This window comes from Dermacentor andersoni, chromosome 1, assembly GCF_023375885.2.
Source record: "Dermacentor andersoni chromosome 1, qqDerAnde1_hic_scaffold, whole genome shotgun sequence".
NCBI classification, from domain to species: Eukaryota; Metazoa; Arthropoda; class Arachnida; order Ixodida; family Ixodidae; genus Dermacentor; species Dermacentor andersoni.
Window position 1 is genome coordinate 168,756,887 of NC_092814.1, and position 11,427 is coordinate 168,768,313.

Below are 11,427 nucleotides of genomic sequence, written 5' to 3' on the forward strand. Positions count from 1 at the left end.
CATTTAACCTACAGTGGTGCCTTACTTCATCAGTCAAGGTGGACCAATCTGAGCTCGGTTATACCTCACAGATGGCACTCAACTAGAGAACCTGGTATTTATGACCTGCACATGTGTGGCCATAGATAATAGAGGAGATTGTTTTTCTTTTTTTTTCTTTTTTTAGGAGGGTCCCCGTACAGTGATAAAATAAAAGAAAAGACATATTAAAATGGGGGAAGAAAAAAAAAGGGAAACAAAAAAGGAAGAGAACAGGAGATTTGAACTCGTGACCCTTGGATGTTGCCCGGAGAGATAGTTCAGTCGGTTGGTCCGTCAGGCCCCAGGTTACTTTGAAGCGCCATAGCTCCTGTGCAGAACCTCATACTTACGTGGAAAGGGACTGATATTGTCCGCGATGGTGGGTTTTGGTGGTGGAGTGGTTGGAAGGTATACTTTTTTGTAAAAATGGCCGTCCGTGGATAAGAGCGAATTGCTGGTCACGAGGGCGACATACCTTCGTGTAATTCTAATAACCCTCATAAGACTACTTTCGAAAAGAGAACGGCCCAGAGGGCTGCACTACGAGTGCTATGACTGATAATTGTCTATATATATATATATATATATATATATATATATATATATCATCTATGGGATCGAATGCGAGTGCTGTTACTAAAGTAGGGTACATGTACTTTAAAACTGGGGACTCATTTTCACTGCATAAACTGAAAGCGAGAATATGTAACCTGCAATGGGCACGTAGCTTTCCATGATGACACGCGAAAGAAATAGGCCTACGGGGTGGTATTATTTGCTCTTGCTTTTCGATTCAGTGAGCGCTTCATTTTTTACATTTGCAGAAGGAACTGTAGTGCACGTAACACATGCGAAGCAAGCTGGCACCAATGAAGGAAGAACGACAGCGAATATGAAGCCTGTTAAATGATTGCCTGTCCCAGTGTGCAGCGAATTCATTGCAGCTATTTTATGTTGTTCTTGTTGTCACCCACAGCGTCTGGCACCGGCACGGTCCTTTTACCCCTCAGCTGGCGCCGTTATCTCACCCAGCGCCAAACTGCAATAACGTCAAGGAGCCGACGAGGAGACTCTCCTGCGCCATATTGCTTCCATCGAGCGCGGCAGAGGCGCCGAAACTAAGCACTGCATCGCCTAATATACTCGTGTTGACATTCGACGTCACGGAAGCAGGGCTGGCCAAGAAGCATTTGCCCACTTCAGGCAGCTTTCAAATTGTCAGTTTCCATTAGCGACGGATGTAAATGTGCGTGAAGAAATTGCTATTGCAATTGGTTTTCGTAGCAACAGCCATTCCGGGTTTCGTTGGTGTTCTAAGATATTTTATTTTTGAAGTCTTAAAATACAGGCGCCAGGAATTAATAGATTCTAGAAATTTATTTCATGCCCCAGTAACTGTGCGTACGTCACCATCTTTCTGCAACAGTTTTAGTTCTTTTTACATAGACAACGCATTGTATAAATTTTTTCGACGTGTTGTTGAGCAGTAGAAAACTTTCATGTAGGCGATGCTGGTCGTTCTTTCCTGTTGTGCCATTACCACGAGCCCGCATTCCGTATCTACAAGATGCAGAATTTATCCTGCGAGCGCCCTTTGGACAAACCCGGGGCTGCGCCGAAAGGCACAGCGCCCTAATTCTCCCTTGACAAGTCAAGATGCTGAGCCGTCAGGCAGCAGTGTCCTGCGGCGAAGTATCGGTGAGCAACGTGTTCAAACGTGCCACCAAGTGCCAGACAGCCGGCGCCGCACCTCCTTTTCCTGGAGGTCACAGCGCGCGCGAACTTTGAACCGGGTGGCCAGCGCGGTCGCTGGTTGGACCTCTCGGACGACCGTCGAGTGCTGGCTTTGTATTGGGCCGTTTGAGTGACAATGGTTTCTCGGGACAATATAAGCTGCGACGCCGCCGCCTGGAAAACCGGATCCGCCGACCCACCGGGAGCCAGTGCCGCTCTCGACTGGAATGAGATGTGTCACGCGTTTTCGCCGGACGTCGCCGTGTGGAAACAGTCGCGTTTGCTGTGAGCTCTCGGCCCCAGTGCCGATCCGATCATGTCCTGTATAATGATCTGTATATAGTGTATAAAGTCCCTTTTGTTATTCTCACCGACGCCTGACTCGGAGTCTTCGCTACCAACGCTCTGTCACGAAACGGGTGACGAGCGCTACGGGACCACCTCAAAGTCGTAATAGGGGTGGCAGCGGTGCAATGTCCTAGTAGTGGATGGCAGCTACGGGATTGACCGGCATCGGCTACCTCGGCGCGGTGAGTGCCTGAAGTTTACCTCAAACACCAGACTTTCTCTGACACAGGTTATAGTAGCTTAGGGAAGGATTTGGTGTTGCATTGTGTTAACCTTGTGTGTTTCAAGCCTAATGAGTGTTTTGAAAACCAGGGGATGCTGAGGGGGTAAACAGGGCAGTGTGTGAAATACTTGCGGATGTCTTACTAGTAGCGTTATAGTAGCGTACGGCAGGTATATTCAAAAAGGGTAAAGAGCAGGAGGACAGTGTGAACGATGGAGAAGTACAAGGTCAAGGAACTTCTCCAAATTTGTGAGGAGTTGGGCATTGAGTTGGGCTCAACCAAAATAAAGAATGCGATCCTTGAGGTCATGAGGACTGGGGACGTAACGGCTGAGGAAGCCGAAGAGGCCTGGGCGGATATCAATGAACGTCGGGAAAGGGAGGAAAGGAAAGAAAATTAACGTCGGGAGTGGCAGGCAGAAAAGGAACGTCGCGAGGAGGAAAGGGAGGAAAGGAGAGAAAAGGAACGTCGCGAGGAAAGGAGAGAGAAGGAGAGTCGTGAGCACGAGCTGAAAATGAAAGAGTTGGAGACCCGAAATAGCGCGCCGGCACCTAGTCTCACTTCTAACGGTCCAAGAATACGCGATCAACTTCCACCCTTTGTCGTCGGAGAGGATATGGCCAAATACCTCGTGAAATTTGAGCACGTGTGCGAAAGGAATAGCATTGAGCGATCCCTCTGGGCACAGAATCTGTTAGCCTTGCTTCCTGGGGAGGCATCGGACGTAATAACTTGCTTATCGAAAGAGGCGTTTGAGAGCTACAGTGATGTGAAGGAAGCGCTACTGCGGAAGTACAAATTGTCGCCCGAAGCTTTCCGGCAGAGGTTCCGGTATGCAAAAAAAGGGCAGGGAGTCGAATGTTGACTTCGCGTTTCGTCTAAAAGCCGACCTGGTGGAATGGCTGAAGGGCGAAGAGGTTTACGACGACCGCGACAAAATCGTCGAATGCATCGCGTTGGAGCAGTTCTACCGTTGCATTGATGAGGATGTCCGGCTCTGGCTGCAAGATAGGCTAAAGGAGGTTAAGCTAAACAAGGCAGCAGAGTTAGCGGAAGAGTATTACACCCGCCGCAGCTTGCGCAGCAAGGCAGTGCGCGTAGAAAAAGCAGATAGGAGAGATGGGTTTTCCGGGAAGCCCGAAGAACGGAAGCAAAACACGCGTCGCGAGTTTCGGGAAGACGAGTCCCTTACCAAAGAAACTGTAAGGGAAGGACAGAATGCATCTCAGAATGATAACGATGGTCCCGAACAGCGAAACGATACGACGCGTTCTTTTGAAAAACGGAAACCGTTAACCTGCTACAATTGCAAAAAGCAAGGGCACATCGCTGCGAGCTGCCCAGAGAAAATTGCTTTCGCAACGATACAGGAAACTCACAAAAACATACGACTATTGGAGCCGTATATGCAGGAAATTAAGGTAAACGGTAAGAAGTGCCGTGCACTTCGGGACTCTGCAGCAACTATGGACGTTGTCCACCCGTCTTTCGTCTCCTCGAGTGATTTTACGGGAGAGTGCGCTAGGATAAGACATGTGGCCGAGCAGGAGAGTGTCTGTTTACCGATCGCAACGGTTATCGTTGAAGGAGAGTTTGGGAAACTTAACACAGAAGCCGCTGTGTTTGCCGCCCTCCCGGAGCACTTTCCCTACCTCTTCTCAAATAGCTCGGAGCAGCTGCTGAAGGATGATGGCAAATCATTCTTTGCAGACGTGGCGTACATAGCCCCTCACGCGATCCAAACCGCGCCCGCTGTCGAGGGAACTTTGCGTCGGTGAGCGAACAGCGGTGCGGCACACGGACCGATCAAGGTAACTTGAGTGGCGAGCAGTCACGGGAGAGGCAGAGCTCGGAGGCTGGCCTAGGCGAGCGGGTCCTGGAAGTGAATGGGAGTGACACGTGCAGTGCTAGCCGCGATATGGACGCGACGCCGCAGTTAGGCGACGCGGGCTCCACACTCGCTCCGGTTTCCGCCAGCTGGCAGGAGCAGGCTGCAGTTGAAAGGGAAACTCTGATTCGCGAGCAACAGGAAGACTGTTCACTAGCCGATCTGAGAAAGAGCGTCAAACGGGGAATGAAAAAAAAGAGGGTTTCATTTTACGAGGAATCTGGCTTATTGCACCGCCGCTACACGGATAAGCAGGGTCGTAAATATAAGCAGCTTCTGATTCCGCGAAAATATCACTGGGAAAAATGAATGGCCTCACTTGCTTCCTCAGCAGTGTGTTTTCGGTCCAAGTGATTTCAAGGGGACCATTCTATTCGTCATTATTATTGCTGATTATTAATTGTTCCTGATATTTTGGTGTGTTGTTAATTTGAAAACTGGTTGTTTGAGCCTTGTGTACCAGATCGTACACCTGCCTCTTGTTGCAGCGGGAGCAAAAAGGGGGATAGCAATTCAGTTAGGTTGATTTGGATTATGGCCTTGTCTGGTGTTTGACGGGGGACAGAGGGCACTTGTTCTTGTTGGGTGTTGCCTTTTGCCGGTCGGTTTTGCAAGCTGCAGAACGACCAACCGGGACCAGTGGCGAGAAGCAAGGGCTTAGGAACGACCCGAGTGGAGCTGGTCGAGGTGCCTTGGCGACAACGCGGTGAGCAGAGCTCCTGTCCTGGCGAGTGGGACCTGGGCACGTGAAGTTACCTGGCGTCCAGACACTGGACTTGAACTTGGACGAGCCTGACGAACGTGCGCGCCTGGCATCTGAGCCACGTGGAGGCAGCTCGTCTTCCCGGCGACTTATCTGAGGGCGGGGTTCTGTTGTGCCATTACCACCAGCCCGGATTCCGAATCTACAAGGTGCAGAATTTATCCTGCGAGCGCCCTTTGGACAAACCCGGGGCTGCGCCGAAAGCCACAGCGCCCTAATTCTCCCTTGACAAGTCAAGATGCTGAGCCGTCAGGCAGCGGTGTCCTGCGGAGAAGTATCGGCGAGCAACGTGTCCAAACGGGCCACCAAGTGCCAGACAGCCCGGCGCCGCACCTCCTTTTCCTGGAGGTCACCGCGCGCACGAACTTTGAACCGGGTGGCCAGCGCGGTCGCTGGTTGGACCTCTCGGACGACCGTCGAGTGCTGGCTTTGTATTGGGCCGTTTGAGTGACAATGGTTCCCGGGAACAATATAAGCTGCGACGCCGCCGCCTGGAAAACCGGATCCGCCGACCCACCGGGAGCCAGTGCCGCTCTCGACTGGAGTGAGATGTGTCACGCGTTTTCGCCGGACGTCGCCGTGCGGAAACAGTCGCGTTTGCTGTGAGCTCTCGGCCCCAGTGCCGATCCGATCATGTCCTGTATAATGATCTGTATATAGTGTATAAAGTCCCTTTTGTTATTCTCACCGACGCCTGACTCGGAGTCTTCGCTACCAACGCTCTGTCACGAGACGGGTGACGAGCGCTACGGGACCACCTCAAAGTCGTAATATTCCCCACGACAGAGGAGAAGACACCGCAGATAACATATGTACTATGCGAGCTTGCAGAGATTATGAAACACAGCCACACTGTTCACTTCATGATATATACACAAGCTGCTTCAGCGACGACTTTTATGGCGATAGCAATTATATGGACACTCCAGACGCATTTCCGCCTTCGCCATGAGGTTCGGTATAAAGTTGAACGGCGATAAAATCGTCGACGCGCGCCGTGTGCTCAGTGTACGAGTGAAAGAGTGCGAGCGTGAACCGACATTCGCTGCTCAATCTCGCACACGCAAGCGGGGAAAGCGGGGATAACGTACACCACATTCCGTCGCGCATCCGGCTCCGCGCGGAGGCTAGGGACGGAGGGGTGCATTCAACTCCCGGCGGCCCTGGCGGCCGCGTGGGCCCGCCGGCGCCGCTGCATCTTGAAAGCCGTCTGCAACGGGTACAGAGTCCACCTGTGCGCTGTAGTCTCGTGGCTTAGTTCGCATAGGGGGGGGGGGGGGGGGGGATGCGAGACGCAGCGCAAAGGTCGATTCGCTCGTTGCCGCTGCCGCGCTTCCTGCTCCAGCGTTTTGACAAAGCGTTTCCGCGGTCATCGAGTGGGATGTTTGCTTCAGCACGCATGACACCATGCTTGTAAATTTAGTTAGTATGGCTATGTTTACAAGTTCATACGGCCGATAAAACTGCTATCCTTGCTTCGTTTAGCTGTACATTAATTTGCTATAGCAAACCATGCTTCGGCCTTCGAGTGAAACTGCAACTTTTTTCAATATGTCAAATACAAAGGATTAAAGACGAATTAAGAATTTTCACTTGCGCAAATATATAGCCATAGCGGTCACTAGCTTTCTACAATTACATTTTAATTAGCAACTTTAGCGCACATATCACTATTGCAGAATTGAAACCAGTGATTGCATAAGAAATCTCCAATAAGCATTATTTCTGACAATAGCACAAGTCTCGAGATATGCGCTCTGAGAATGAACGTCTAAATATATTTGGGTCCCATTTATTTCTATTCTGCATATTCTAAGAAACTATTTGTGAAAAAATTATCAATAGAATGCCAACGGTGCGTTGTCATAAGTATGGATACTGTCATCTCTTAACTGGTGAGTCTCTGAATTCCTGCTTAGTAGTTTTGAGCACTGGAAAACTGTGATTTCGCCACTGCAGTGTGCATTGAAGTAATCGATGAAAAAGGGGATCAACTATTGGTAGTAGGTTTAGCTGAATAAGAAAAATCTGGCAAGGTGGAGGGGGGGGGGGTGGCATTGACAAAAAAAATTATCCTGGGTTAGCCTTCCATATCTCCTGATCGATAACATTCGAATCTTCTTGCGCAGCAGCATCAGCGGCGTCCTCGTCTCGTTGGTGCTTTCCGTTTGAAGCTTATTCTACATGAACAACCCACAAGCATCCCAAGCAGAACTCCAGGGCATGACTCGATCCTTCAGTATATGATCAGCGAGATTGCTCAATTTGGGGCCTGGAGGCATCGTTTGTCAATTATCCGATAGACATTATGCAGCGGACCTTTTAAATTGCAAGTGTATTGCAGCCTTAATGGTAAATACCTTGTTCCCACTTCACGTAGCATGCCCCAAGGGTTTCGTTCGGTGTGCATAGCCTCCTTTTTAAGCCCAACGCAAAGTAGCTGTCAGCGGCTTCAGCTCACTTATTTTGACAGTAATGAAAGGAAGCAGACCATACAAGGAATTTAAAGGAGTGGAAAACTTGTTCACAATGTGACTTCAGTATTATGCTATTACACTGTTGTTGTTGTTTTCTGGACAAGTGCAAAGAGGTGTCATCGTCGGTAAAGTTATGCATGCTGTGGCGCTGATCGATTATAAATCCCATGTATAAGGTTTCGTTTCAACTGCAGTGCCATGGGTTTATTAAATATAGAGCTTTAGTTTATCCATAAACATCTTAACGTTCGCCGATACCGGGTTCTCAGAAAGGTGCACAGCATATGATGATAATAATGATGATGATGATTAATTGACATCCCCTTCGAAAGGGGCGGTGAAAAATAGTCGCCTAGGCTTCTGCGGCTAATCAATCACTCTACAAATATTTATCAGTCTAGCATTTTATCTATTTCTGCTCAAGATTTCCTCTATTCTATAAGACATCTATATACATCTTGCATAGTTAGCTATGCCTGTAACGGATGCGGTCCTATCAATTGCCTGTCAATTTCTTCCCTCATTTTTTTTTCACCATTACTCTGAACGTATGTTGCTTATCTCGACTGCTGACCGGTTAATGCTTCCATCCGCTTTAAATCCCAGTTCTTCTTGAAGGTAGATATTTCCTATGGGTCTCGTTGGACTAATAAGTTTGCATTCCAGCAGGATGTGCTGAGTTGTCTCCGGATTTTGCTGTAGCACACACATGCCTCATCCTATTGCGAATATTTGCTCCCGTTTGTTTTCTTTTTTTCCTTACGCAACCAGCTCGGCGCTCAAGTAGCCAGGCACTGTCCTTTGTGTTATCGTACAGATTTTACTTCCTAATTTCTTGCTTCCCATTCTTCTAAATCTCGATGTTTTTCTTTCATTCGATCCTTTATTATTATTATTTTATATTATTATTATTATTATTATTTATTTATTTATTTATTTATTTATTTATTTATTTATTGGCATCCCCTTTTAAACAGGGTGGGACAAATCGTCACCAGCCTGCTCGTGTTACTCAAGTATGCTATCAATACTTTTCCTTCTATAGCTTTCTTGCATACTTCTCTATAATCTTCTCTATCTACCTTGTACCGTTGCCTATGTATGTAATCGATCCTGTCTTATCAGTCTCTTTCCTGCTTTTTACCACCAATACTCTAAATCTCTCTTGCTTATCTCGACTGCTGGCTGGTTTATACTTCCGTCTACTTTAAATCTAAGCGCTTCTGAAAGTTGTACGTTACGCACTAGTCTCGCTGGGTGAATCTCTTCCTATTCCAATAGGATGTGTTGAGTGGTCTCTGGATTTTTGCTACAGCATACACATGCTTCATCACATGCTTGCGAATATTTGCTCTGGTATGTTTTTGTCCTTAGGCAACCAGCTCGAGCCTCAAGTAGCTAGGCACTTCCCTACATGTTATCGTACAGATTTTCTCTTCTAATTTGTTTTTTCTCATTCTTGAAAATCTCCGTGGTCCTTTTCGTTTCCATTCTTTGTACCCAATTCGCTCTCTCTGTTTCTCTCACTTTCTTTTTAATGATTCCTGGTTGACTATTTATAGTTTCAAATATCCAGTACTGGGTTTCCAACTTTCTTGAACCCTTCCGCCATTGTGTCCACGCTTTTCAAGTACAGGTACTTCTGCAATTCAGCCGCCCATTTATTTTCATCCATTTTCCTGCGTCTTTCATCCAAACTAATTTTGCTCTTCGCTTCTCTGACTTCAAGAGTCTTAAACAATGTCACCATGCACTGCCTCATTTGTGGTTTTACCATGGGCTTCCAAAGCCAACCGGCCTACCGATATTCAGTTAACTTCCAACCCCGACAATATATTCATTTTTAGGCACAGAATGGCATTTGTGAACGTAAGCGCTGGCACCATGACTCCTTTCCAGATTCCGCGCACCACCGCATATAAATTGTGCCCCAAATGTGTCCTATGTTTCATAACTGGTGCATTCCGCTTCCCTTTAATTTTCGGGCTATCTTGGTGGGTGCTTGAGTCAGTATTTTCTTCTGCTTGACTGTGGGTATGACTTGCCGCTAAACTGACGCCACGTAGTTACGCGTCTCTTCATTAAAGATCATAATTCCCGATCTCTCTGTGCTAAATTTAAGACCCAGATTTGTCGTTCCATTTCCACACATATTGGACAGTGTCTGCAAATCGTTTGCCCTGTCCGCTAGTAGCACTATGTCGTCCACATACATCAACGCACGGACCTTCTGTTGCACCATTTGTCCATTACGCGTGTATAATAAATCAAATCCTAATTGACCGTTTTCCAGTTGTCTTTCTATGCCCTTAACATAAAGCGTAAAGAACAATAGAGACAGAGGGCATACTTGCTTCAGTCCTTGACAAGTTTCCGCCACTTCATTAGAATTATCGCCTTCCCATATAATTTTCGTTCCAGGAACAACGTTGAAACCAACGTTGTCGCAACCAGCAACAACGCTGGTAGCGACATCTGGTGAAGCAGTACTTAACTAGTGAGCACGCAAAATGAATACTGCAGTCATTTACCATGTTCTGCGTCCGTGCTGGTGTAATGCATTGGTAGCGACATAATCGTTGACGTTTCAGTCCTTTTATTATTTTTTTCACAATAAAACTGACGTTACACAAATATTTTCGAAACGCACTGCAGTTAAACAAAACATCACAATATTTCGCTGCTAGATTTGGTACTGCCGTTACAGGCATAGGTAGCGGTACAAGTTAGACAAATTACGAGGAAGCGAAAAAAGTTGGAGATGTACGCAAAAATGCTACAATGAAAAGCATGTACAGCATAGCGGATTAACTCAAGCAGGCTAGATGACTATTTGTCATCACCCCGTTTCAAAGGAGATGTGAACAAATCATAATCATCATCAGCAGCAGCAGCATCATATGCCGTCCACTGCTCCGGTAACCTGGTAATCTGGAGATATTAAGAAGCTTACGGGCAGACTAAAACTCTGTAATATCTTAGCCTGGGTGAATAAACTTTTAAATGGCAGGTTATTTAGATGTTTCCAAGTGGCTTTTGTTGTCGTAAATACATGCCAACACCAGGTTTCCCCTCATGATGATGTTTTTTTTCACGAGTTTTATCTAATACCTTGCTTAGCACACCCCTGCTTCAAGAAGGCTTGAGTACTAATGTTTCCGCTGAAGACATCCTTTTTTTTTGTTGTTGACATCGTTTTATTATGACGCTTGCTCTCGTTTTCAATGTTTTCAGTAATACGTCAATGGTCAGGAATACTGATTGACTAGCATACGCTTGACCCTGGATACTAGTGGGTACTTCGTATTTGTTTTTCCCCTAACGTAAGCAGGGCACATATTGCTTACTTTTCACGACGAAGATATATGGCAAGTAGAGTAAGTCGAGCATGCCGGAGGTATTTAGGACGGATCTTACTTTATAACGTCGTTAGTTATTTATGACATGCTAAATCGATACCCGGGCACAAGGCGTGCTCGATCCTCATTGAACATTATTTCTTATTCTGAACGAATGAAAGCTGAGCTGAGGATTTATGGTTTGAAAAGCAAGGCGCAGAACATGAATCCAGAAGAAAAACGAGGACAACATGAACACCGACTTTCACGGAAAGGTGGCACAAATGAGAAAACGAAGGAAAGCGTGCTCCGGAGAATACAGCGGCAACCACTCAATCGTGGACACAGTGCCGCCTCAACAGATAACAGTTCAGGCACGACAAATCTTGATGAAGAGACAGAGTGGGTCTGTTGCCTCCTTCTAACTGATAAGCGCATGTGCGGCATCTTTGCCGATGACGCGCACGTGTCCTGGTACTCCAGTCTATCCGTACATTGAACTCGTGGTCAATGTGGAGCCTGATGCACCAGCTCCCACCTCCATACAGATTTTATCAACTTGAGGCGCCCCTTCTTTACCAGCTGTGATTGGGAACTTCCTTGACGAAGGCTTACAGTAACTGTAATGACCGAC